Source organism: Ambystoma mexicanum, chromosome 9 (assembly GCF_040938575.1).
Source record: "Ambystoma mexicanum isolate Mex_15411 chromosome 9, UKY_AmexF1_1, whole genome shotgun sequence".
Taxonomy (NCBI): Eukaryota; Metazoa; Chordata; class Amphibia; order Caudata; family Ambystomatidae; genus Ambystoma; species Ambystoma mexicanum.
The window spans coordinates 886,231,869-886,256,626 of NC_090931.1; the positions used below are offsets into that span (position 1 = coordinate 886,231,869).

The window sequence follows — 24,758 nt, forward strand, 5'->3', positions numbered from 1 at the left end:
GGACACGATTGAGAGGTTAAAAGCATTGTATACATGAAAGCAGCATACAGGGTTCTCAAGTTTTCCAATGCCATGTATGTGAAAGTCACTCAGTTCTGTTTTTTTCTTTCAATTCTTAGAATTTCTGTTTTTTCGTATTTATCATTTTAAATGTAGAACTACAAGCACCAGAATTCCCCAGAAAAAAAACAGGTTGGTTACTCAACCATGTATGGGAAAGCCTGGGATCTCTGAGCTTTTTTTCAGCCTCCTGTTGTGGTGTAACCCGGTCCACCGGGTATCTCTCAGATGTCACTACTCTGGGCACGACATAGGTTACCATCTCCTTCCAAGATGGATGCCAGAATAGTTCGTGCGTAGTCCTATCTCTATGTCCATTAGGCAACCCTGGCTGGTTTTGGGTTAGACACCCCCCACCTATGCCCATCACGCTCGTTCAGATTAGACTCCTCCCACTGGATGCCTGTGACATCATCACCGCCCAGACCTCCTCCCCATACCCTCTCTTTGCATGTGGTAGTAAGCATGTCACTCCCTGTGCTCCTCCCCTGAGCAGCCCCCGCTGCCTGCCTGAGCCAGTCATTACCTGCGGTAGCGGCACAGCCAAGAACAGCTGTACAGTTACCAGCGAGTATTGCTAGTGCAAGCAGCACAGCGAAACCAGTTTACGATCCAAAATAACAACCGATGCAGCCGTATAACCGGCACATGGAGCAAACCCAGCGAGCGGGGGACCGGATAATCCTAGCAGGGACATCGGAAAGAGCGCTACGGGCAGGAGCAGCTGTGTGAGGATCCCGGGCGCAGAGAGAGGGGCGGCAGCAGCAATACCTCTTACCCGCGCGAGTCCCAGGCCCGTTGCATTTAGCAGTAATACAAGCGGACCTGGAACAGCCTGGAGTGGACGGGGAGCCTGGTAAGATCAGCCGCCTGCACCCCTTACCTGTATTGCCTCTCCGCCGTGTTACGGCCAAAACTCTGCCCTCCCTCGACAGTCAGTTACTTTTCTGAGCATATGATGCATATGTTGGTGTATCTATCTGACAGTTACTTTCCTGATTATGTTATGTTATGCTAACGGTACTTTTATAGTAGCGCACCGTCACCAACGGAATTGGTCCCCAGGCGTATATTGTGCAGCTGGGTTTTATATCTTATTCTGACACTTTGTCGCTGTATCGTTTCACTCCCCTCTCTGCCTTACACCACACACACTGTCTGGCAGTTACTTTCCTGTTACTTTGTGTCTGTCTCTCAGCCAATGTCTGCTGTGCCGCCTCCCTGCGTCTGGGGCTCTCTCTTTCCCTTCCCACTGCACCTGCGCCTCTTCTTTCTTCGCCTTGTTTCCTCTTTTGATGTTCGTCCCCTTTCTCCTCTTCTCTCTCTGCTTTTTCTCAATCCGTCTGCATCTGATCTTCTATCCTTCTCTTACGCCCTCTCCTCCTTTGCTTTCTCTGCTTATCTCCATTTGATACTCTTCCATCTCTGCTTATGCATGCTGCTCTGCCTCGTGTCTTTGTGTATTGCTCTTCTGCGTGTCTACTGGTTGTCTGTCTCTAACCCTGTCTCATTGTATCCCTCTTACCCACAGGCTCCTGCCTCACTTCTGTGTGCCCGTGTCTCTGTGTCCATCACTCATTGTTTCATTGTTGATCATTATTTGATAGAGGGGGGGGGGGTGTTTCATTCTGGCGATATTTTGTCTGCCCTGTTTTCCTTCCCATAGAGCAGGGAGACGGTGTTTTCTATTTGTTGTGTTGTTCAGTGACAGACTTAAAACCAACTGTAAACCGCCACCAAAAGGTGATCAAAATCTCTAATCGCTATTAGTGACTTTTTTCACAACAAATTGTGTAGTGCCTATGTCACACCGCTGCCACTTTTCATGGTCTCAAGGTGCTCGGGCAGATCTGAAAAGGAAGGGTCTTGGGCTGTTTAGTTAGTAGCGTAGAGAGAGACAAGCACAAGAGAGCTTTGATGTGCTGTTGGTACATTCAGTTCGGAAAAAACAGTCGCTATGTGCTGATAGGGTTTTAGTTGATTGTCGTTGTGTGCTGGTTTGAGTGTGGTTGTAGAAAGGTGGCTTCGTTTGATTTGGCGTGCCTGTAGCTTGGGAGTTTTGTGGTGAAGCTCTGGGTTGGGTGGTGGGTATGCAGAGTGTCCCCGAGTTATTAGTCGGGGGTTGTGCGGGTAGTTTTGCGCTGGGATAACCATTCGGCATATATATATATATATATTTTTTTTTTAATGTTTACTGTCTGATATTTCTCTGTGTGGTCCAGTTTTGTCGTGTTTTCTTGCGTTGCTTTGGTGGGTTTTCTCTCTGGTGAGTTTTTCAGCTCGGTGCGTTAAAGAGCCATGTTGTTAATAGCTTCCTGAACTGTAGATGCTCTTCTACTGTCTCATATTTCCTTTGGGAGCAAGTTCCAAAGTTGCACCACTACGCAGGAGAAGGCTGATGCCTCAAATGTTTGTTTTGCGTTTTGTTTTGGTTCGAGGCCGATGTCGTTGCTGGATCTTAGTATTCGAGTTGGTTTCCTGTATGAATTCCGATCCTTGGCAGTAGATCGCTCTGTGTGTTATGCAGAGCGTTTTAAAGATTTGTTTTTTGACTGGTAGCCAATGCAGTGGGAAACCGTGCATTTTCATGCACATTGGGCTAGTAACATTTGGTAGAAACTACCAGCTGCACATCATGCAATGGCCCAGAAAACTACCCAACAATGGCATGGTGTGCTGACCCTGCATGCATTGCCTTATTAGCCAGGCGCCTGTCTTAAACTCACACTATTTATGGTGTTAGTCACGTTCAGTAGTTTATGTACGTCTGCCAAAGTTAGGGTTTCCCGTGGCCATGTATGAGAAGGTGGTCCTGTTTTTGTTTGGAATTCTGGGACTTGAACTTTTCCTGCATTTGAAATGGGGAAAAGGAAAAACTACAAGTTGCAAGGGGGGAAAGACGCGACTGGATGGGCTTCTCCCGCATAACTGCAAGAAACTTGAGAGCACTGGTTTTTGCTCTATAAGTATAGCTTATTGCCTAGCACTCGCATGCATCTCATAGTCCTTCCTTAATCTTTTATAACGCTCTTAATACCGGAGACCAGTCTATAAGCGCAGGACCAGGATTCAAACCTTAAAAATATTAAGGCGTTTGTGTTCATAGTGATAGCATGCATTGGCCGGGGCTGTGGTGTGTAAATTGATTGAAAAGGTGTAGAGCTCTCTGTCTGCCTTTTGGTGAGCAGGGTATTAAAAAGCTGTGTGTGTCAAGTTGTTGGCATTGTTGATTCTGGCTCCATCCTCTGCAACAATAGCGAGGGTCCTGTGCTGAAAGATGAGGGGTGGCGTTCTCCTTCTGATGGAGAGAAAAGAGAAGAAACGTTACTAGTGCGTTGATTTATGGTTCCAGAGTGAGTTCACTGTCAGTAGGATCCAGAAGTTTTTAGCTTTTGGTCTAGTACATTACAATAGACCATGGTAGTGGTCCCTCCGGTGCTGCACTGGTTGAGACTATCATGGTTGAGTTTTAGGTTTGGGGTCTTCATGTGATTACTTGTGCAACCCAAAGGGTTGGGGCGATGTTGCTCTAATTGCTGTGGATCATTTTAGAGATGCTGCATAGTTGTAGCAGGGGAGCCTGTGGGTTTTTGTGAGCCTTTTGTGTAGGGCCTTGTTAGTGTTTAAAATGAAGTGTGGTGGGCTCGATCCTTGCAGGACGCGTTGGAACTGAAAGCAAGAAGCCAGGTGATTTCTGTTCTGGATGTTAGGAGACTTTATCCGTTATTGTGTTTTGTGTACTCGATGTCTTCCAGTCTCCTAATTAAGGATCTTCGGTTTACTATTTCCAAAGCCACTTCGATTTTCAAGAGTGTGCGGGCTGAGGTGCTGGTAATGTCTTAGATGATTACGAGGGCATCGCAGGCATGAAAGGTGCTGGCTCTCTCTCATTGGACGATGTCCTACATGTGCTGGGTGTAATATGTTATTGGGCGATATTTGTAGCTTCATTGGATCTTAGCTTGGTATGGTATGTTTGCGATAGCTCAGTAGTTGGTGGGATCGTCCTGCTATCCGGTAGTATTTCTGAAGCATGGTATAACATTATGCCATATTTAAGAATCTTGGTACAATTACTGTTTCCAGTGATAAGTACATTGGTTTGCAACAATGGTGCTGGACTTTATTTGTGAGGATCTAATTTTAGATGTCCGGAACGCAGGGGTCCCCCAGTGAGCCGGCTTTGTTACTTTCTTTCACCAGTTTTTTAAATCCGCTCTGTGATTGTGTCAGGTTGGTTGGGGATGTTATTTTCGTTAGAGAATGATGTCATCCATCCCCTCAGTCTGTGCTTCGTGTGTGGCTTGCTGGATCCTTTTGTCACTTTATTGCGAAAGTTCTTGGTGATTTGTTGCATGATGTTGAGTTTGTCATTTTGATGATTTTTTTTACTCTGTTGATTATTCTGCATAGTCTTTAATATTGTCGCTTTGTAGTATCCGATCTGCCTTGGGTATTCTGCCTTCTCTTGCTGCTTTTAATGCTTGTTCTAGTTTACTGTTTGTTTTCTTCAGGGTGACCATATTTCCTAGATTCTGTATGTGGAAGGAGGCCTACCTACTTTTTTTGTTAGTGGGTCGTAGTAGATTTTAATCGAAAGTGCAAAGTTTAAACCATGATGGAAAAATATCCCCTGTAAAGTGGCAGCATCAGTAACCTTCCTGAGGGGCTTGGTGGAGGTCACTAAACATTGGATGCAAGTTAGTGGCCATTGGTCAGAAGAGATCTTCTAGAGCAGGGTTCTGCAACCATGTGGCCGTCACATATTTTGGACTACACCCCTCTGCCCCCCATGAACCTTCAACCTTTTGAGGATGCTGGCCATCCCTCTACTCCAAAATATCTGGAGAACCAAATATGGTAGTCTGGAGGGGTACAGGAAATGTGGCAATGCCGGAATGTCACAGGTGGGGAGGGGGTTCCGTTAACAGAAATACAAAGTTATTGATGAGCTGAGAGTGGGCTTTGCAGTCTATGTTGCCGCTTTCTGTTTCTCACTACACATTGCCCTGAATATTGTATGAAAGTAGTTGTTCAAAAGATTGATGCAATGTTTTGATGGTTGGATGGCCTGATGTCAAATCACCAAGAGCTCATTAGATGTGTGGGGGTAGAACAGGTGTATTTGAGACCTGCACGGGTAAAGCTTATGCTTGAGAGCCGTGTCTGCATAATCTAGAAGCGTTTAGAGAGCGGTGCTCTGGTAGGAGAAAGGAAGCTGTGCTCGGGCTCTCGCAATGTTCTTGGAAGGCTGGTGGAATAAAACCGCTACTTCAATCGCAAGCAGGAAATGCTGAAGTTCTATAGACTGGCAAGCCGGGACCAATTGCGCTCCCAAAGTGCGTGGGCCCCGAGTGTCCTCTGATCCCCAAGAGCGTGGGCCCCGAGTGTCCCCAAGAGCGTGGGCCCTGAGTGTCCTCTGATCCCAAGGAGCGTGGGCCCCGGGTGTCCCCAAAGAGCTTGGGCCACGAGTGTCCTCTGAGCCCAGAGAGCTTGGACCCTGAGTGTCCTCTGATCCCAAGGAGCGTGGGCCCCGAGTGTCCCCAGAGAGCTTGGGCCCCGAGTGCCCTCTGAGCCCAGAGTGCCCTCTGAGCCCAGAGAGCTTGGGCCCCGAGTGCCCTCTGAGCCCAGAGAGCTTGGGCCCCGAGTGCCCTCTGAGCCCAGAGAGCATGGGCCCCGAGTGCCCTCTGAGCCCAGAGAGCATGGGCCCCGAGTGTCCTCTGATCCCCAATGAGCGTGGGCCCCGAGTGTCCCCCAAAGAGCGTGGGCCCCGAGTGTCCTCTGAGCCCAGAGAGCATGGGCCCCGAGTTTCCTCTGATCCCCAAGGAGCGTGGGCCCGAGTTTCCTCTGATCCCCAAGAGCGTGGGCCCGAGTTTCCTCTGATCCCCAAGAGCGTGGGCCCGAGTGTCCTCTGCGTTTAACGCCCTTACACCTGCCACCTGGCAGCTTTGGGTCCTGCTAGTGGCTTTATGAGGAGAGTGGTCGCGTGTGGCAGTCATAGCCCGCTTAGGTCCTGCCCGGTGTCCTCTGCATAACCCATGCCACCCTCCCTTCCAGAGCTGCATGTGCTTTTCTCCCATAAAACAAGGCCGTGTGGTGAACCCGGGGCACACAAGATCACTGGGTCTGCTTTCAGAGGGTCCAACAGGGCATAGTTGGTTTGTTTATTTGTAATGCGTGCCAGGTTATCCTGGTGCAGGAGACAGTTGGATACAAGACTACTTTCAGCCTAGGGTTACATAATATACGTAGGTATACAACAAATCCTAAATGGTGACAATTATTTGGGGAACAGTAGGTGAGATATATACATAAAAGTGTCAACTTACATTGTGAATAAACAACTTAGAAGGAGAATACATGGTCTGCCTCTTGTACCAGTAAGAGCTGGGTATGTGCGAGGGGTTTGCTAGCCACTTGTGCAGGCGGTGATTATTGTGCTTAACGATGAGTATTTGTGGGGCTTGCCCTGAAGTCATGCACACAAATACAATTCCATGTGGGCCCCCACTGGAATTTCATATCCTCCAGGAAACGCATGGTGCATACTGGCGTGAAGGTTGTTTGGGCCTCCATGGATTGTTCCCTCATTGTGTGGGTAGAACTGAGGGTGTGATGGGGGGGAGGGAGGGTGGTGCGGGGTGGAGATGTAGATATACCGGAAGCTGAGAGGGCAGAAGGAAGGCGATATTACATGGCACGGGTGGCTCTAGTAAAGTAGGTCTTCGCCCCGTGAGACACCATATTGCCCGGGGTGCAAGAGCGAGCCCCAGGATGTTACTTTACACGTGGCTTGGGAGCAGGCGGTATACACATGTGCAGAGAGTGTGGTTCGGTGTGGCTGAATTTTTAAGAGGAGCACTGGGGTGGAGGTTGGAGACGAAGCCCACCCCGCTCATGTGGGAGGATTGGGCGATCACACGGTGCACCCACTTTTTCATTTCCGTGATGCTAATGGTTGAGAGGAGAGTGTGGCACGGTCCAACCCACTGTACGAAGATCTCTCGGATGGGTGCTGGGCATTTGAGAAGGTTGCTTATGGTGGTGGGAGTTGGCACAGTTGGAAAGATGTGGCATCAGATCATGGATGTCCGTTTTCTCGGTACACGTGTAGTGTTTCTGGCAATATTGATGGGTGCAATACCTTCTGAGTGAAGTATTGTAAACTCAACATGGTTGAAGTTGGATATTCAGAGTCATATGATAGGTTATTTATAACGTGCTTAATACCCAGAGGTTTCTAAGCGCAGACCCGGGGATCGAGCCCGTGTTGCTCCGTGTCGTCTTGCGTCCAAGGTGAGCATGTTGCCCCCGAGCTATCCTCCCGAGTGTGCAATGAAAATCTATCTACCCTGGGATGTATGCAAAGGCAGGATGGGGACACATTGTAATATTCTCCATCACTTGAGCCGCACTGCATGGCGATGGCCAATGTTCCTGTTTATTTTTGTATGGAAATAGGATAAAAATGTGTACAGATTTTTGGGAAAAGCCACATGCATCTTTCTGTTTCACAAAATTCGCTTCAGGGGTGTGGTAGTGTTTGCTGGACTGGTTTGGTTTATCCCAAAAGGACCTCGGGTGGCTGCTGGTAGAATGGTGTTGGGTGAAGCGCGCCTCCTGTTTACTCCTTGAGTGAGACTCTAAACTTGATCACCTGTTTAGTCTACCTGAAGTTATCCCCCAACCTTTTAGAGGCCCGAGGGATCGCTGCCCTCCACCTAAGATGGGGCGCCTCCTGCTACTCCTTCGATTGTGTGGTGTTCAGCTGCACTCGGGTACAGGTCACAACAACACTTGTAACAGAATCTGGGAGCCCCAAAGAGACCTTCCTACTGATTACTGATGGGCTGCAAAAACTTTGCAACCTGCATGTCCCAAGGATTCCTTTAACCAACATTACTCGGACCAGCAACCCCCGGTGTCTGTGTCCCATCCTGCCTAAAAGCGAGGGACCATGAGTAACCTTGGTAGAGCATGCGCTGGACACTCGAATCAATGCTTGATTGACTGGCATCCCAATGCTTTCGGTTAACTGTTATGGTTCCACATCCCACCCAAGGGCCGGGCATTTGTATCCATACTATCCTCATTTGTGCCCTTGATTAGTGTCCTTGCCAACACAATAGGGGCATGACCCGTCTCAGTCAAAAAGCTATGGTGCCAGTAGAAGGCTGGCAAACGCAGGTTCCCTCAAGCTCCATTGGCATTCGGGATCCAGACATGGTCTAGCCAAGCCCCCCCCCCTTGCCACTCAGTAAAATGGCCCTACAGGTCACAGACTTCTCTGTAGCTGTCCATCATCCATGCTGAATCGCAGCATCTTAATATTATTCCAAGGAATGGCCGGCAGTCGTGCGATCTCTAGTGTTTTATGCTCCACTCTCTGGCACATATTTGGAAATATTGGAGACCTTTAATGCTGTTGTACAGTACTTGTACAGCAACACCACATAACCCAACTTACTGGTGCCATTATTAAATAGATGTGTTATGCATGGCAGATGCCGTAGCTTCGTGCTGTGTTAGACGCACAACGCAAGCCACAGAAAGACTTTTGACGTGTCCTGGTTTCTTCACTCTGCCAAGATTAGTTCCTAATGGAGGAACTCCCGTCCCCTGCACACTTTCACAAGCTCATAAAATGAGTCAAATTGTTAGGATCATTTTAGAAGTAACTTTCAATTTATACATTCAATTATATAGTTACGACATAAGAATTTTGTAGTTTCCAGTAATGGATCTCAAAGGTGAGAGTATTTCTTCAAAAAATGATTTTATTGTTCAAGATTTCATAGGTGGCCCAACGTGTTTCGATATAAGCATCTCTTCTTCAGGGGTCTATTCATCTAGAGAAAAATTTCAAAAAGAACATAAATACATTTATAGTAGAGTACTTTAGATCACTGTATGCATGAATATTAGTAACACTTTTGTTTTCCAAGAACGATGCAATGTAGTTCTTGTGTCCATATGTTCAACTGCATTGTCAATTTAAACATTGTAACTCAGTATTTCGACATTTTTGGCTACATTATCCTTTATGGAGTCTATAATACACTTGTCCAAGTTCAATGAGGTCCTTTAAAACCATATGGAGATACCATATTGCAATAGTCAACCTATGGCTAAAGATCTTCCATTTGTGCTTACTCATGTGGCGGGCATATTCACTGGAGTGATTTTAAATTTGGGCACAGTGCCTTCATCATTGGGTCATGAAGCCTGAAGGGCTTGCTGCAGAGTGCACTCAATGTATCTTTGTGGGTTATAGGCCTAGAGGTTAAATGTAACTGACAGAGTTAAAAAAAAGGTAAGTGTTGCTCCGTTTGGAAGATGAGATCCATTGGACTATATCGTGGTTAGACTGTAGGTTAACATACATAGAGATCTTACCCTAGGTAATGTATCAAGGGACATCAAAGTGCGAGTTGATAGTCTAGAATGAAAAGCCCCAGGTAGGTCCGGTCTGTATGTTCGTCGGTGTTCTGTTTTCTAAAGTAAAGTTTGGGAGGAAGGGTAAGTAGAGTAATGTAGAATGAGGGAAGTAGTGGCAGTAGGGGAGGATGTCAGTTTACCTCCATGGTAAAGTATCATGAACGGGAAAGTTCGTCTCACGTCCGGTTCTGTGTTCCTAATGCAAATCAAAATGGCCGTTTATGATGCGGCGCATAGTTGTGATGTCACCATGCTGTGGCGTAACTTGACATCACTGATGTAAACAATGTATATTCCTTACAACTTCACGTACTTCTCTTTAAAAAAATAGTATTTGGTATTCAAGAGTATAGTGCTCTGTTGGTAAAAGGATAGATATAGTGACGTTGTGAATTATATGATCCCTCACTTGCTGCAAAATGTGACGTGGATTCTTGTATAAACCATGTCATAAGTTGAAATGGGACTGCTGCTTGATGACGATGTCTAAGTAAAGGAGCAATTTAAACGTAGTGGTGAGGGTAGTTCACCTGCGATGGAAGAACCAAGGCTAAAGAAGAGATTTAGAGTGTTGTGAAGCTTGATGATGCGGTACCGGAGCGTACACTGGACAAGGTCTCAATAATACGGAAGGTTAGGAAAGACCAATTGTCGAAAGATGTTCACAAATTCGAGTTCTGCCTTCTCGTACGGTGCTTCCAATATACAACCGTTGGCATATGCATATTATTGCTTACACTATATACTTTGACCTGCAGTTTATGTTCTCTTATGTATATATAGCACTCGTTCCCCATTTGTATGGCCTCAATGTGCGGGAGGTTCTAAGAGTTTTGAATTCGGAGATGCATGTATGCATTTATGCCGGTCTAGGACTTGGGTGGCTGGCTGGCTAGGCTCGAGTAAAGCCGTCCAGAAAGAGGTCAGGCACATGGGTGGGCGCTGTTGGTGTTTTTGGATAGTGCTATTGTTGAGAGAGTCGATGTGTTGCCAGCTGTACCGAATTTCTTTTTGTTGGTAGTTGCTGTATGCTAGTGGCAGAGGTGTTGCAGTACATCCGGTGTTTCAGTGTGGACGTTCATTCAGATCATGATGGCCAGTGTCCTTGAAACATTTTTGTAAGCTGGCTCCAATTTCCCCCAACCCTCTCCCCCTCCCATGCAAGCCGTTGTGAAATCTCTGAATGGTTTTTGGTGGTACTTTTTAGTTTACGGTATTCATGTTTTGCTGAAGTTGAAAATTAGTAGGGGGCATCCCTTGATGTTCTTATATTTAGGTAGGCCAGTTGTCGTTGCTTATTAAAATGTATTTGCTGTTTTACAAAGGTCTGCTTGAGAAGCAGGGGAGAGATTATACTCCGAGAGCGGAGGTAAACCTGGACTCTAAGTGCCACCTCCAGTGCAACAAACTTCACCCTGGTGTTGGGTCAGTCACCCCAGTTCTGTGAAGTCCACAGAAGAGCCCTCCAGTACACTCTACCGCTCATAGGGTATATTTTTGTAGTACCTCACCAGGATTTTCTATCACTAAACTTGCCTAAAGCAGCGGTATATGGTTCTATTACTTTATTTCCATTGTCTAAACTTCCAGTGTCCAGTAAAAATACACCTTGAGTGGTAACGACGCGAGCCAGGGCACACCAGCGTTCCAGGAGAGCCAGGATTCTGGAGGTATGTTGCAAAAAGTGTCAGATAATTGGACTATAATTATGGTATCATGATAAGGCAACAATTAGTAAACCTCTCACGGTTACGCCGCCAAATGGGGCGATGCAGATTATGCCCACATGCAAGTATGTGCACGTCTGAATACCTGAAATAAAAACAGTTGTTCAATGCCAACCGTATACAAAAATCTAGGGCAGAATTGGTACCTTATCCGGATAAAGGTCTCTGTGGGCCAACTTGGAGGCTCCGCCCATTCCACAGTCCAGTCATTCGCATATCCAATCCACGCACTACATACACCCGTTAAAAATTATGGAGGCCAATAAACAAAAAACGCTTTACCTCCCTATTGAGCTGTAGTGAAGTGAAAGAGCAAAACCTAAACTACCCGTGGAATGGTACAGATGTCTCCTGCCATAAGTGCGGGGGTGGGGCTGGAGTTGAGATAAGGCCCTAGTGTGAGCATTAAGAGCTCAGGAATGCAGCCATCTTAAAATCTGATGGTGGGGTTGGGGCGGTAGGGGGGCAGGGTGGGTCGAGGGGGAGTGAGAGCCCAGTGGGGAAGGATATTTTCTGCACAAATCCATATATATATATATATATATATATATATAATTTTATGTTTGTTGGTGGACGTTTTGTATTCACCGGTTAAATGTAAACAATGTGAAATGTGCTTGGGTTCTACCTCCTGCATGGCACTAAAGGGGTTTTCTATGTCTGCACTACCACTTGCCCATGAGCACTTACGAGATGTTGCGCATATCCCCATTGCGAGCTTTTGTGAGTCGAGCACCTTGCGTCTTTGTTGTTTGAGCAGCTCTTTTTCTGAGCATTAACAGTCGAAGGGTGGAGTGGGGGTGGGGGACACCACGGGGTGGCCTCAGTAAAGCGGTGGAGGAGGCGCAGTGAGTTGGGGATTGGCATTTGGAATCCAGTCCAAACAAAAGTTCTGATCATGCATAGAGCCTATCCCTTTCCGAACAATGGGCGGGCTTCATGGCGCTGGGTCCCCAGTGTTGCCTAATTACTTTCGCTAACAACGCAGGTCGGTGTCTGGAAGGTTTTGAATCGATTGTACCACTGGCAGTGCTTAAAGTGGGCCGGGGCCTGCCGGGGCCAGGCCCCGGCTGTCTCCAAGAAATGGGACTGAGCCGGGGCCCAGCCGGGGGCCCCATCCCACACATTGGCGGGGTGCATTATCCCGCCGCGGCCGCAGCTTTAATGTCAGGCGAGCTGACAGAAGTGCCAGCCAGGCATAGTGTTGCTGAGGCTGGCTGGCACTTCTGTCAGTCACTGTAACTTCCCTGATACCCCTCATCTGAGGGGTCATCAGGGAAGTTACAGTTCCTTTGTTTGCCCTCACCAGGTCACTGACCCTCAGCGAACCTGCGGGCTCCATGATCTAATATGCAGATTAGATCACGCGGGTTCGCAGAGGGTGAAAGGCGCCTCGGGCTCAGTGATCTATGTGCTCTGAGCAGAGATCACAGAGCCCGAGGCGTCTATCTCCGTTGGCAAAGCTTTATAAAAGATGCCTTGACTTGTATACGTTTCAAGCCATCTTTTATAAACATAGAAATATGTAAAAGGTGGCTTGAAAAGTGCACAAACCATAGTAAGGTAAGCACACAAGTGTGCGTAAATCACTATGGTTTGTGCACTTTTCAAGCCACCTTTTATAAACATAGAAATACATAACATTGGTATGTTTATAAGGCTTGAAAGGTACACAAACCATAGTAGTGCGCATACAAATATATAAATGCTCACATACATTTATATATTTGTTTGCGCACCTTACAAAGATTTGTGCATGTTTTAGGCCATGCCCACAATGGAAGCCACGCCCCCAAACGAGGCCCCCCCCCCCCTCAATTTCTTACCCCACTTAAAGCACTGACACCACTGGCATCGCTCTGGGCAACCCGCAGACCATCGTTTTTCAGCCGGCTATGCCATTACAGATGCACGAGACCACACGCCGTGCACTTGCAGGTTCTGAATGCTCACAAGGCCTGTCTTTTTCTCACTCTTGTTGTCATATTTGCCTTCCGTTCCCATGTTCCCTCCCCGTTGCCATGTGGGCGTTTTGAAACACAATTTCTTGATGTGTAAGCGCCTTACAAATGCACAATAAATAAATAAGCCACCCCAGACATGTTCTGGGCTCATCGGCATCATCCAATGTGTTGCAGAACATGTCACCTTCCAGACTAGTTAGTGTCTTTAATAAATTCTCTTGCATTGCCACATACGTTACTGTTGGCATAATGGGTTTATGAAATCTTTTTTTTTTTTTTTTGGGCACAGAGTATTGTGGACGTTTATGAGCTGTGAGGACCAATGCGGGGTCGTGTCATTGGTTCGCCACTCGCTTTAGCTTCAGAGCAGGAGCTTGCTGATTAAGTAGGGTTATTGATGTACATGTATCCTCTGGGGGTAGGAGGTGGCACACTCCTTAATTAGTGCACGGCTCCAGCTTCTCCGCCCTCAAGGCAGGCACGCAAACCTCATCACAGTCCTGGAAAAATGAACGGCATGAAAAAAAAGGCGAATAGCCCTTGCTAAATAGGCCCCCGACAATAACATGAACAGATGGACTCTTCCGGGAAAAGACGGGTGGACTTCATAGGGAAAGGGGGGCCTCTTAGAACTCTTAGCTGCCACGTGAGGAGGATATCGGTTCCTGTCCATGTAAGCAGTCTGAGTCTTCGCAACTTCCGGCCGCATGCGGACGGAAACATTGCCATGGCTGGGGCAGCCTGGCTGACTCTCTGACCTTCACGTGTGTCTGAAGGAAGATACTTCCTGTTCTCGCCGAGAGAGTTCAACATTCTTTCTGCGTGCGTTGGGTCTTGTCGCTCGCCCATGCCCGCTTCCACAGCCGAGGCTCAAGGTGACATGGGACCGGGGAAGCAGCCAGACCACTTAGTTGGCCGGACAGCGACAGGGGTCATTTTATTGTTTTTGCAAAGGTGTATTTCAAGCCTTATGGGTGCGATTAAACTCTTTCTACTGTTCCCTGCCAGATGTTTTCCCATATTGCTAAAGGCATCTGTTAATCCCCCTGTCCCATATTGGCAGATCCTTTTTCGTTGGCACATTATGTACCACCACCCAACAACCACCATGCCCCCTTCGCCATAACCATTGACGCGGTGAGCGACGGCTTCTATTGCAGGACAAGGCCTTTAGGTGGTCGGGCAAGCCATGCGCTCTATGGTCACCATACTCTCTCTTGTTCCTGTGGGGCTTATGTTCTCCTTGCCTTCCATCCCTGACCACTTGTACTCAACGGATTGGTATAATTTGACTGTGGCATAATTGTTCACGGCAGATTTGACCGTAGTCCGTTTCGCTGTGAATCCAGTTTTGCTGCTGGCAAAATCTTACCAATCCATCTGCCCCAATACATCCCACCTCCCTCCCTCCCCCCCACTTGCCTTTCACCGTCCGCTTTCCATCTGACCCTGCACCGTCGGTTCCATTCAGAACCGACGCTGCAGGGTACCTTTTTTAGTCTGTATTTTATTTTAAGTCCTCCCCACCCCCCATTCCCCTTGTTCGCTATAATGGAACCGTATGGCCCATATGACCGAATTTTTGGTTGTACTGTCATTTCTTACAGCCAAAATTCGGTTAAATGGGCCATACGGTCAAATACATTTGGTGAAATTGGCCAATACGTACTCAACGGCATGCCTTTGTTCAACATGATGAATCCCCTAGACTTCAGGTGGGGACATTTTCTCTTTCGTAAAGTCATTGTCCCAACCGGGTGGATTGCAGCAGGTGACCCGCTTTATTGGGTGCACCGCTTTATTGGGTGCACCTATCTCCACCAACGGACCCCCCCAGCACTCATCCAAGTGAAGGCATAGCTACTGCAATTAATGCGAGCATTTGTCAGCCGTGAGAAGGTGGACACTCTGCCCGTACACCTGGGCCTGTGTCCGTGCCCCATAGCCCGGATTCATCAAAGGCAGCCTGGACACGCACTCGCCACTCTGTCTACATGAGGGAGCGCCAGGTGACGCTGGAAGGAGCAGCTGCGGAGTCTTCATAACTCCTGAGCAATGCTCGTGGGCAAGGCCATCGATTCTGGACTGCGCAGACTCGTTCTCGGAACTGGATTGTGGCTGCGCATGTTGCCGTCTGAGCGGGATTGGAGGTTGGATGTAGGCAGATTAGCTCTTGCATGGGCCCTCTACTGTGAGGTGGAATATCCTAACTCCGCCTGTGTAGTTGGGGTGACTGTGTAGCTGTGCACACAGAGAAGGGCCATCCCCTCTCTGACCCAAGGACCAGCCTCCTTTCAGTGTGGACACAAGGCTTCTTATATAGTTGTTTTTTCTGTTGGGCCTCAGATGGTTTTTCTGAACAGGGTGATTCTGATCTCCTCCCAAATGTGCATGATCTCGTATCGTGCACACTTTCGTTGAACGTTACCTGTGGCGTGCATGAGGTGCTGCCTAGTGTAGAGGTGCAGCAGTGTGGGGCTACCCTCCCACCCCCACACTTCCCACCTTCCTCGGGGGTTCCTCGTTGGGCCCTGTGCAGTACAAGGACGGAGTGTATGACAGAAAACAAATTATTAACTTTTAACAACTCCTCTTAATTGTGCATTTAATGGCAAGTATCTACACATACGTGGTAGGTTTCCAAGTACTGCACCTATCCAGTGTTGAAGTACCTGTGCTAGTAATGAAAGCTGGGTGTCCAGAAAAGTAGGCCTCCTTGCCAGAAACATCTTGTCCTGTCGGAGATTATGCGACTGTGGGGAAAATATTGCAAACACGGCCTCATAACTTGCGTTCAAAGATGTCATCGTTATGGGTGCATGTAACTCAAGCAATTCCTGCCGTTAGCTGGTCTGATAGCACAGCGAGTAGAGCGCTCGCTTTGAATCCTGGCGGGGCCAAGCTCAGCCTTTCATCCTTCCGAAGTCGATAAATGAGAACCACAAAATGTGGGTAATAAGCAGCGCTCAGATACCTGAGGGTTCGTAGCACTATATAAATGCAAAAATTAAATTAAATGGGACCACTCGGAAGAGGAAGTGCCAAGCACAATCCACATTCCAGCCACTCCTTCCAAGTACCAGGTACGTTCACGCCAAAATATGTGACATATGGAGAACAGATAAACCAGCAGAGAGCCGCAGTTGGGCTCTGCCCAGTGCCTATCAGAGTAACAGCACCTATTGAAGTACCGACACCTAAGAAAACCTGGACAGTAAGGTACCCATTGAGAAAACCATATCTACAGGCAAGACAAAAAGACGATTGTCAGAATGTAATACTCGAAGTCGCCAAGAAGCTACTAAAGGAAGATGAATGGTGACGTCATGAGAAATCAGACTGACACACATATAGAAGATATAATGACCTAAGAATACTGACAAAGAGACAAAATACCATGGATAAGTGACATCTTGAGCCTAAGTTGAAACGGTTGAAGTCAGGATGAAGAAACTTATGCCATATGCACGATGAAGATATTCACTTAGTTTAAACGTGTACAGATACAGGAAACCGTAAGAAGCAAAGAAATTGGTAAGCTTGCTTATGCTTAGTAGTAAGATAGATTGCGGCAAGTGCGCAACTATACAGATATATACCTCAAAAGGCACTTTTATAGATGAGTGAAAATCCACTACGCACATGAGCAGAATGGAACAGAGGTTACTAAAGGTCTCGAGAGGAGAGTGTTGCAGCAAACAAATCGAGAATTTAGACGCAGAGAAACCCAGCTGAAGGTAACCATGCCAAGAAGCCATGGTTGTATCGGGCTGGAAAAGGCCAACCGTTGATAGAATTAAGAGAAAAAGAAGTTGGAACACAGTATCCTGTTCAGAAAGGTCCAGATAAGCCACAGATGGTCGAAGACTGGCAGAATTAAATCCAATACCAGGCCCATACCCAACTTTTTCAGACCAAGCAGCAAACTCGAGGCCAAAGTATGAAGACACATGACCACTGAGGTGGTGATTGATTGTAACATAATTGGAGGGAAGCTGGGGTGCAGATAAACTCCCTGAACCTGGCTGGTTGTTCTGCATGCTGTTAGACGTGAGTGGAAGAGTATGAGTGGGGTTGATGCCTACCCAATCATAGTAATCTAGGGTCCTATAGTAAGTAGAACCAATGAGACGTCGTAATTTTAGTGACGCTTACAGTAGCCATTTTGAAGGAAGGGCTTCGTTGCCCCACCTGACATTGATTATCTAATCCCCTCTTCCCCATTAACACATACAGTTATAGTACCTATGTTAAAGTTACTTTCCTATAACCAATCACGTTGCATGTTAGGTTTTTAAGAGTTTGCATCAGTGATGATGAGTTTTTGATATAAATACTATGTTTTTTTCTGAAATTAAGTGGAGTTTAAGTGAGAAGGAAGATCGAGCGGTTGCTGATGTTAATTGAACTCCCTGTTTTTTGTTCTTGTCATTAAATGGACTCCCTTTGCCAAACTATTCAGTTGCCGTTATTATTTGATGCAAGAGTACGAATCTGCATCCCCATCTATCTCGAGGGTGCTGCTGCTCCTCTTAAAGGGCTATTTGGAGACCCCCAGTCTTATGGGCCGGCTGCGGTCCATCCAGTTCAACTCCATGACACGACATGTGAAAGTTGGCCCTGAATTTGGGTTTCTATTCCTTTCAAGTGTGTGGGATTTTGGGAGAAGAAGTCTAAAATGAATTCACAAAGTAGTAAGACGAGGCTCCAGCTGCCACCGCCAAGGGGCCTTGCTCAGAAACCAGGGAAGCGCCTTTGCTTTGCTTTACTGTGGAATCCTGGAATGGGGGCCTGGGTTGAAGACCTTGCAAGAGCTAGATTCCGTCATGAACGTGAAGGGCCTTCCAAAGACCCGAGCGTCCTGGAGAAACGGGAGGTCTGTGTGCGTTCTCTGTGCCGGGGCCTGCGGATAACCCAGGGCTGATGGTGCCTGAAGCTCTCTTCTTCGGCCTCTCTGGATCCTGTCATGCCCCCGCCTCCTGCCCCGGCTGGCCACTCATTTCTCTACCTGTAAGCTAAGCCAAGATTAAGGTGGGGGCTCTGAGCAAAACCTGAACATGTGAAGAAGAGCTCCCAAGATCAAGGGCTTTATTTCCTAGAACAAAATCCTCTGGAGCCCTACCCTGTAATTAAAGGACTTTCCAGTCTGTGACTGAGCCCCTCCATGCCCCCCGCACCACCACCCCCCACAGTCCCCCTTCATGGGCGACTCCATGGCGGGGATCATGCGGGCCATGTTGGTGGAAAGGCCACATCTCGCAATTCCGTTTATTTATATGTTTCTTCAATTTTTGGGCTGAGCATGTGCTCAAAGCTGCCAGGTGCAAAATGGATTTGAGCAGGATCAACCGGTTTGTCCGTTCAGAACTGTAGACTAAAAGTGCACCGTGTTTATCAGTGAACGCAAAAAGTGCAGGCGCTGCATTGTCTCGGGGTGCCTCGGGGACCATAGAAAGCGAAAGCCAATAAAGTGCCCTGGAGAATTCCCGACCAACCCAGCTGGCAGAGTGGCACAGAGACTGATGCTAGGCATGGCAAGAAACACTAGCCCAACGGTGCAACAAACGGCTTGTTATGCACGTTTCTCCGCGTCCCGCCAATTATTGCGACCATTACACAATGGCTCCCAACGGACTACTTATGCCTGGAATTTCCTGATCCAAATGGTCGTATGACTGGGGTTTATGCCATTTGCATGGTGGTCTCCAGGTGGATCGGAAGGAGGGGGGTGGGATAGGTTAGGGCGGCGAGGGGAGCATTGAAAATCGCTTTTATGTGTGGATGCATGCAGACCGGAAGTACCATGAGCTCTGGGTGCCAGTCATATGTGTAGGGGGTTCAGTGTTGGGGGTATGGAGACGTGTATGCCCGTAGGCCTGGCATGCTTGTGCCCGTGCTGTGGTATGTAAGTTAGCGGCAGAGATCCAGTGTTCTGATGTGTGATATCTGTTGTGGGTGGTGTTTAGTTGCCAATTGTGCGTGGCTTAGTTGGTAACAATTTTAGCTGTTAGTCCAAGAGCTCCATTGGCAGGTTTCCGAGCATAGACCATCCTGAAACCACTTAAAGCAAATCGTGACACGGAACAGTATGCGATTAAAAAAATGCATACATTACATCAAAGCACAAGAAGTCTTAACATAACATGAAACACATCTTAACATGGCAAAACATACGTTGTGCTCAACACAAAATATATTGTAAAAGGTGGGGGGGGTTGCAGGACACATAAATCTAGCTCAGAAATCTACGATGTCTGAGGAACCAATATGTTCAGGATCACACGGCGTGTGTTCAAAGCGAATCCAGGAAAGGTGCAGCGTGCCACTTCCACAGAGGATCCAAGAGCGCGCGGCAAGCTCCCAGCGTCCTTTGCGAATCTCTGGGGAGAAGCAGCAAGAATAGGCTCACGTGCATTTGTCGTGTTCTAAAAAGAAAAGTGTTCCTGGGAGCTGAAGTTCCAACCCCTGCCCCTCTCTCTCTTCCTAGCTCCTCCTGAATGGATGTGTGCCACGGGGAAAGGCTCTGCTGCCAAGCTGGCATCTGAAAGAGGAGGTCGGGAACGCCTAGGTTTGGCGAGACGAGCCGCTCGCTCCTTCATGCCAGCTGCATGTCCCTTCTCTTGGCGCTGCTCCAGACCCTGATCCGGCAGGGGACGAGCTCGGGGCCTTCGTCAGGGGTGGATTGGAAGCCTGGTAGCCACTCTCCCACCCAAAAGCGGCGAATGTTCTGCTCTACTCTCCCTCCAGCCCTCCAGTAATGCTCATAAATCGGTGATCTTCCCCACCCCACCCCCACTGCCCGACCCCCCATACCTCCCAAATCTTTGGAAGCCACTATTTAGCGTTACTGGAAATTGACTAGCTGTGTTTTTTTTTGTTTTTTTTGCAAAACGTGCATTGGTGGCGGTGGCTATGGTAAGCAGTTGTTGGATACCTTAACACGCCATTCATTGTTAGTGTATTGAAGGGCACTTCGACCCGGTTTATGAAGTTGCTCCTCATGTAATGCTGATGCAAGCCTTCCTGGGCGGGGCCATGTATCTTTTGCCTCTGTCCATCTGTACACGGTGCACATTTTCATGGCGAGCCTGGCGAACTAAATAGATGATGTACCGAATTGCTATGTCTGCTGTGTGCCGAATCCCCGTGCGCTTCAATAGCCTTGTTCTTGTGTCTGCTACCACAGTGCCCCGAGTGTCTAGTCTTTGGCCTGACTGAGGGCCCTATGGTTCTACTTCCAATACCCCTGGAGCAAGCCGAACATTACCTCCTGCCTGGACTGGCCATACAGGTGATGCCGGGAGAAGATCAGAGATCCTGTTCCTCAATCACAGAGTGATTGAGGAACACTCACCTCAGACACCTCTTGGAGCTCAGGGAAGGGTTGCCTCCTCGCTTCTGGTCTCAAGCCACTGCGCACTCGTTGCCTCTGCAGATTTCACCTGTGATTTCCATTGCCGGCAGTAGCTAATGTCGGATGTCACCATGGCTTCCCCTGCGGCCCACGCTTGGGACAACATTTGGAGCCTGGCTGCCTCAAGCCTCCCCTGAATAGGGAAAACTTGGCCACTGTCCATGGTAATGAACCGCCTTCCTGCACACTAGTCCCATATGTGGGATCCCTCCCATGTCCTCTTTCTTTCTCATTTCATTGTTGAGAGGATCTAGAAGTAGCATGAACGAAAGTGTGGCGGGAGCGTGGCCTTGTCTATTTTGGTCAATGTGCATTGAAGTTATTGTACTTTCATAAGAAAGACTCCAATAAAGGGGAGATCTTGTGACTGCTTTGTAACACATGCGTGATCATGTTATTGATGGTGGCCATGCGCTCTGCATCGAGTGTCAAGATCCGACGGGTCCAATGTGAGCAGCGCAGGCTGAAGTATCTTTACGTTAGTTTGATCAGTTCGTAGGATTTGGCAGATCATGTTAGGGAGAGGATTGGGATCCAGGTTACGGCGCTGCACCCCCTACCCCCCGCATCCGCTGCACGCCCGCGCGATCATGCCTTCCCTAGATGACCGTTCATGCAAACTCCTGGTAATGTTTAAGCGGGTACATGCCATCCGTGTCTTGGAGCGTGAGATCAAATTCTTGGACGCGCCTTCACCACAGCATTGTGCCCTGCTCCGAGGATTTGACTGCAGCGTGGAGGTATCTTTGTCCAACTTTCCTGCACACTTTTATTGCAAACTATTTGTGGGGCAGTGCCCCCTGCAAAGGTCTGGCCAATTACCACAGGAATGCCCCCTGCAGTCATGAAGTTATTGACTTCAATTTCACCTGCCAGCTGTTTGCAGAGTGGAGCTTCCTGAAGGAGCTGGTCCGTTTTATTTTTCTTCGAGTGGGTGCGGTTTCTGTGCTTATCCTCCAAATCCCTGTTTATCCACCTGCTGACTTAAATCAGCGACTCTCCTGGGCCCCAGTAATGATAGCAGTTTGCCATAACATGACAAAGAGCATAATTGGGGACTTTTGCAGCATAATCCTAATTTAGTTGGATCTCCTGTGTAAATGCTAAATCAAAAAGAAAGCTACATTCCATAAAATGTAGCAGGGACCAAGTCGGCGCGCCACCCTTAAGGCAGGCAGCAGATGTTTTGTCCCCTCCAACGTAGGGCTGTGCAAAGAACTCCAGCGATCGGCTTCCCTGTTTATAACTAGGATTAGGACATTCAATCGCATACCGCGCCTGTGCCCTGGCAGCTACATTGGTTCTTCATCCCAGGGGAGGTCGTCTTAAAAATTGTCTGCAGTACTGTTTAAGGCCTTCGTAACCCAGACGCCGCTGTGTGTGGCATGAATACTCCTCCTCTATGGGCAGGCAGTGTAACTTCGATGCCTCAACCTCGTGAAACTGGAGTCAAGGGATGCTGTAATGATGTGCAGAGAAAACTGTCCACCTCTTGATTTCCATTTACACTGTTGAAGAACGTCTGGGATGGAGCCCTCTCTCCTACAGGCCAGGAAGGAACTAGACTGTCATCTTTGTAAGGAACTTGTGTGCGTGCGTTGCTCCTCTTGCGGCACCGATATCGTTCCTTCCCCTGGGCACATTGTGCAGTGGTGGGCCTCCTATCCGTGTCTCTTTGCAATTCCACCTGGACCCTTCCAGAGCGCTCCATTGCTTGATCTCTAGGATGCGCCTATAAAACCCATCGATGGATAAAGATGTTAACATTGATCTCCATCTTTCTGATCCTTTCCCACCTTTATATGCCTGGTGCCGTGGCTGTCAGTATGGCTGATCATTGTTGAATAACTTTCTTGCAAGGAAACATATGTATTATAAAGCGGTAGGATCTGCTTTGTATCATTAATTGTGATTTTTAGAAACTAAAGCAACACAGATGCTCATTAAATTTACTTCATCTGAACTGTGTATCAGTTATTACCATTTCCCTTGGTGCTTGATTGCCAGCATAGCTGTGTGGTATTCCGGTTCCCCTGCATGTCCCAGCTCTGTAGCTGGATGGTGCTGTAGAGGAGCAGGTAGACGCATATACCCTAACTCCCGCCCCGTCACACTAGAACAGCAGAAGAGCTGCATGTGGGGCCCCCTGTGTTGTCCCTATACCGCATCGCATTGAGTGTATGAGAGATTATATGCCCTCAGACAACTGTATCAAAGGTGCCCTCGCACTGAGAGTGGAAGGATGTCTGCACGCACCATTGGATATCATGTAGTGTTGAGTGCCATCTGACGAGGGCCAAGTGATGTCACGAAGAAGATCTATGAGGACATACTGAAACGATATGAAAATACATAAGAATGACAATGTATTTGAAGCAACAAGAGAAACCTGTACGAAATGATAAAGTAATTAGGTATGCAAAAAAAGATAAAGGAACTTGCTCACCAGTAAGTGTAAATAACAGCAATGCAAGGTAGATGACATATAGAAGCTTGCTATAGAGGAGAATATAATGTGGCAAGGACGGCCATGATTGGAAAATGGATGCTGGCTCGTAAAGATTCATTCCAGTTACCTCAGAAACAGACCAGGGCTGCAGAGTCGGGAGGCACTGGAAAACGGAACAGAGAAGACTACACGGTCAACTACAGACAGGAAACTTTGGCTTATGATCAGACTGATGAGAGATGATGTACTAATTGGAACAGTGGGGAGTAATCTGATGTGACTCGAGCACCTGGGTTTCATTTTGCTTACATGCTGCTGGCCAAGCCGAAAGTCCAAGGTTGGATGGGAATGCCAACCAATCCGTTGGTCTATGGGGCAACGTGCTATACAATGTTGCACAGACCAATCTGCTGCCATTTTATCTGCTATAACTGGTATTATAGCTCAAGTTAAGCCCTACAGATAGGGGGCAGCCAATAAGGTATTAACCCATATGTATTTTATAAATTGAACATTCTATAAGTCCAACATTGCTACACCTCATGTAACCAGTAAGCAATGCCATAACCTGTTAGTCATTCACTTGTAACAGTGCCTCGATGCCCTTGGGCTGCCAGTGCGCTTTATAAATAAAATAAAAAAATAAGTAGATCTGTTCCCCTAAGCAATCCCTCCCGTCAATAGGTTTTACAGTTTGCAACGTAGGATGACCTCATACATGACACATATTGGGGTATAAGATGTTTGTGTAATCAAGTTATGAATGTGCGAGCATCAGTCTGATGTCTGCCAGTTTATCCTGCTTTATTAAATCGAGAATAAAGTATTAATTTGCCATATTCTTTGAGGCTGTCTGGTTATTTGGTCTGAAATCTTTATTAGTAATTCCATCTAGCACAAGAGATGCTTCAAGGTGCTAGAGCAGTGTCCCCACAGCTGTTGAATCACTTGGAGTATAAGCCCTGAACCTCATCGCTATGTTCTGTCTGTGACCTCTGAACTGTTTCCTTTACTGATGTCCGCCACCCCATGACCAGGTGGTGAGGCTTCCATAGCCATCCATGCCAGGTTTGTCTCCGACTTTGCTTCTAAATGGCTCAAATCTCACCAATGTCCATGAGTTTGCAGCAGCCTGGCCTATTCTAGAAACGCAACGTGTCAGGCTGTGAACCCCAGTCCTCAAAAAAACGAATACTCCTGCAGTCAGATAAGAGCTCAGCCTCGTAGACTCCTCCTAGTTCTGCATTGAGTCGGGGTCTGATGGAATGACACTTAGTTATTTGCTCCATATTATGTGCCTATGTTTACATGGATGCAAATAAGAAAAGTATGTTTCGGAATTACTTTTTATTATTTTAGGCTGAGCTCAGAATCGGACCCCGAGTCTCCATCAAATAGACATTCCTAGTTGGACTACTGGGCAAGGCTCCGAGTGCACTCCAGCTGGTCTCATAATATCTGTGCTTAGGCATTCCATCCATCCGGTGCCAGCCGAGCAATGCGCGTGCACTGGGCCACCGGTTGCTTGGTTCTGGACCTTACATAATTGGGTAAAATACGTCTGTTGATCCTACTTGAGCAGACCTATTGTGGAGTGCCTTCTCACCCTTTTGGGATCATGTTAAGACAAGACACACACCTTGTGAGAAATGTGAACATCCGCACAGTGGTGTACGCTCGCCTGGGCTTTTTTTGGAATGTTATAT

At 47.6% G+C, this 24,758-nt stretch overlaps 1 protein-coding gene across 1 annotated transcript in view; it reads left to right on the forward strand.

Moving 5' to 3' along the window:
* Positions 1 to 506: 506 nt before the first annotated feature.
* The window catches only part of SH3BP4 (SH3 domain binding protein 4), a 201,502-nt gene continuing 177,250 nt past the window's right edge, over positions 507 to 24,758 (forward strand). Inside the window, exon 1 of the mRNA XM_069615998.1 lies at positions 507 to 916. The gene's annotated coding sequence lies outside the window, so the exon portion shown is untranslated. The remainder of the gene's footprint in view (positions 917 to 24,758) is intronic.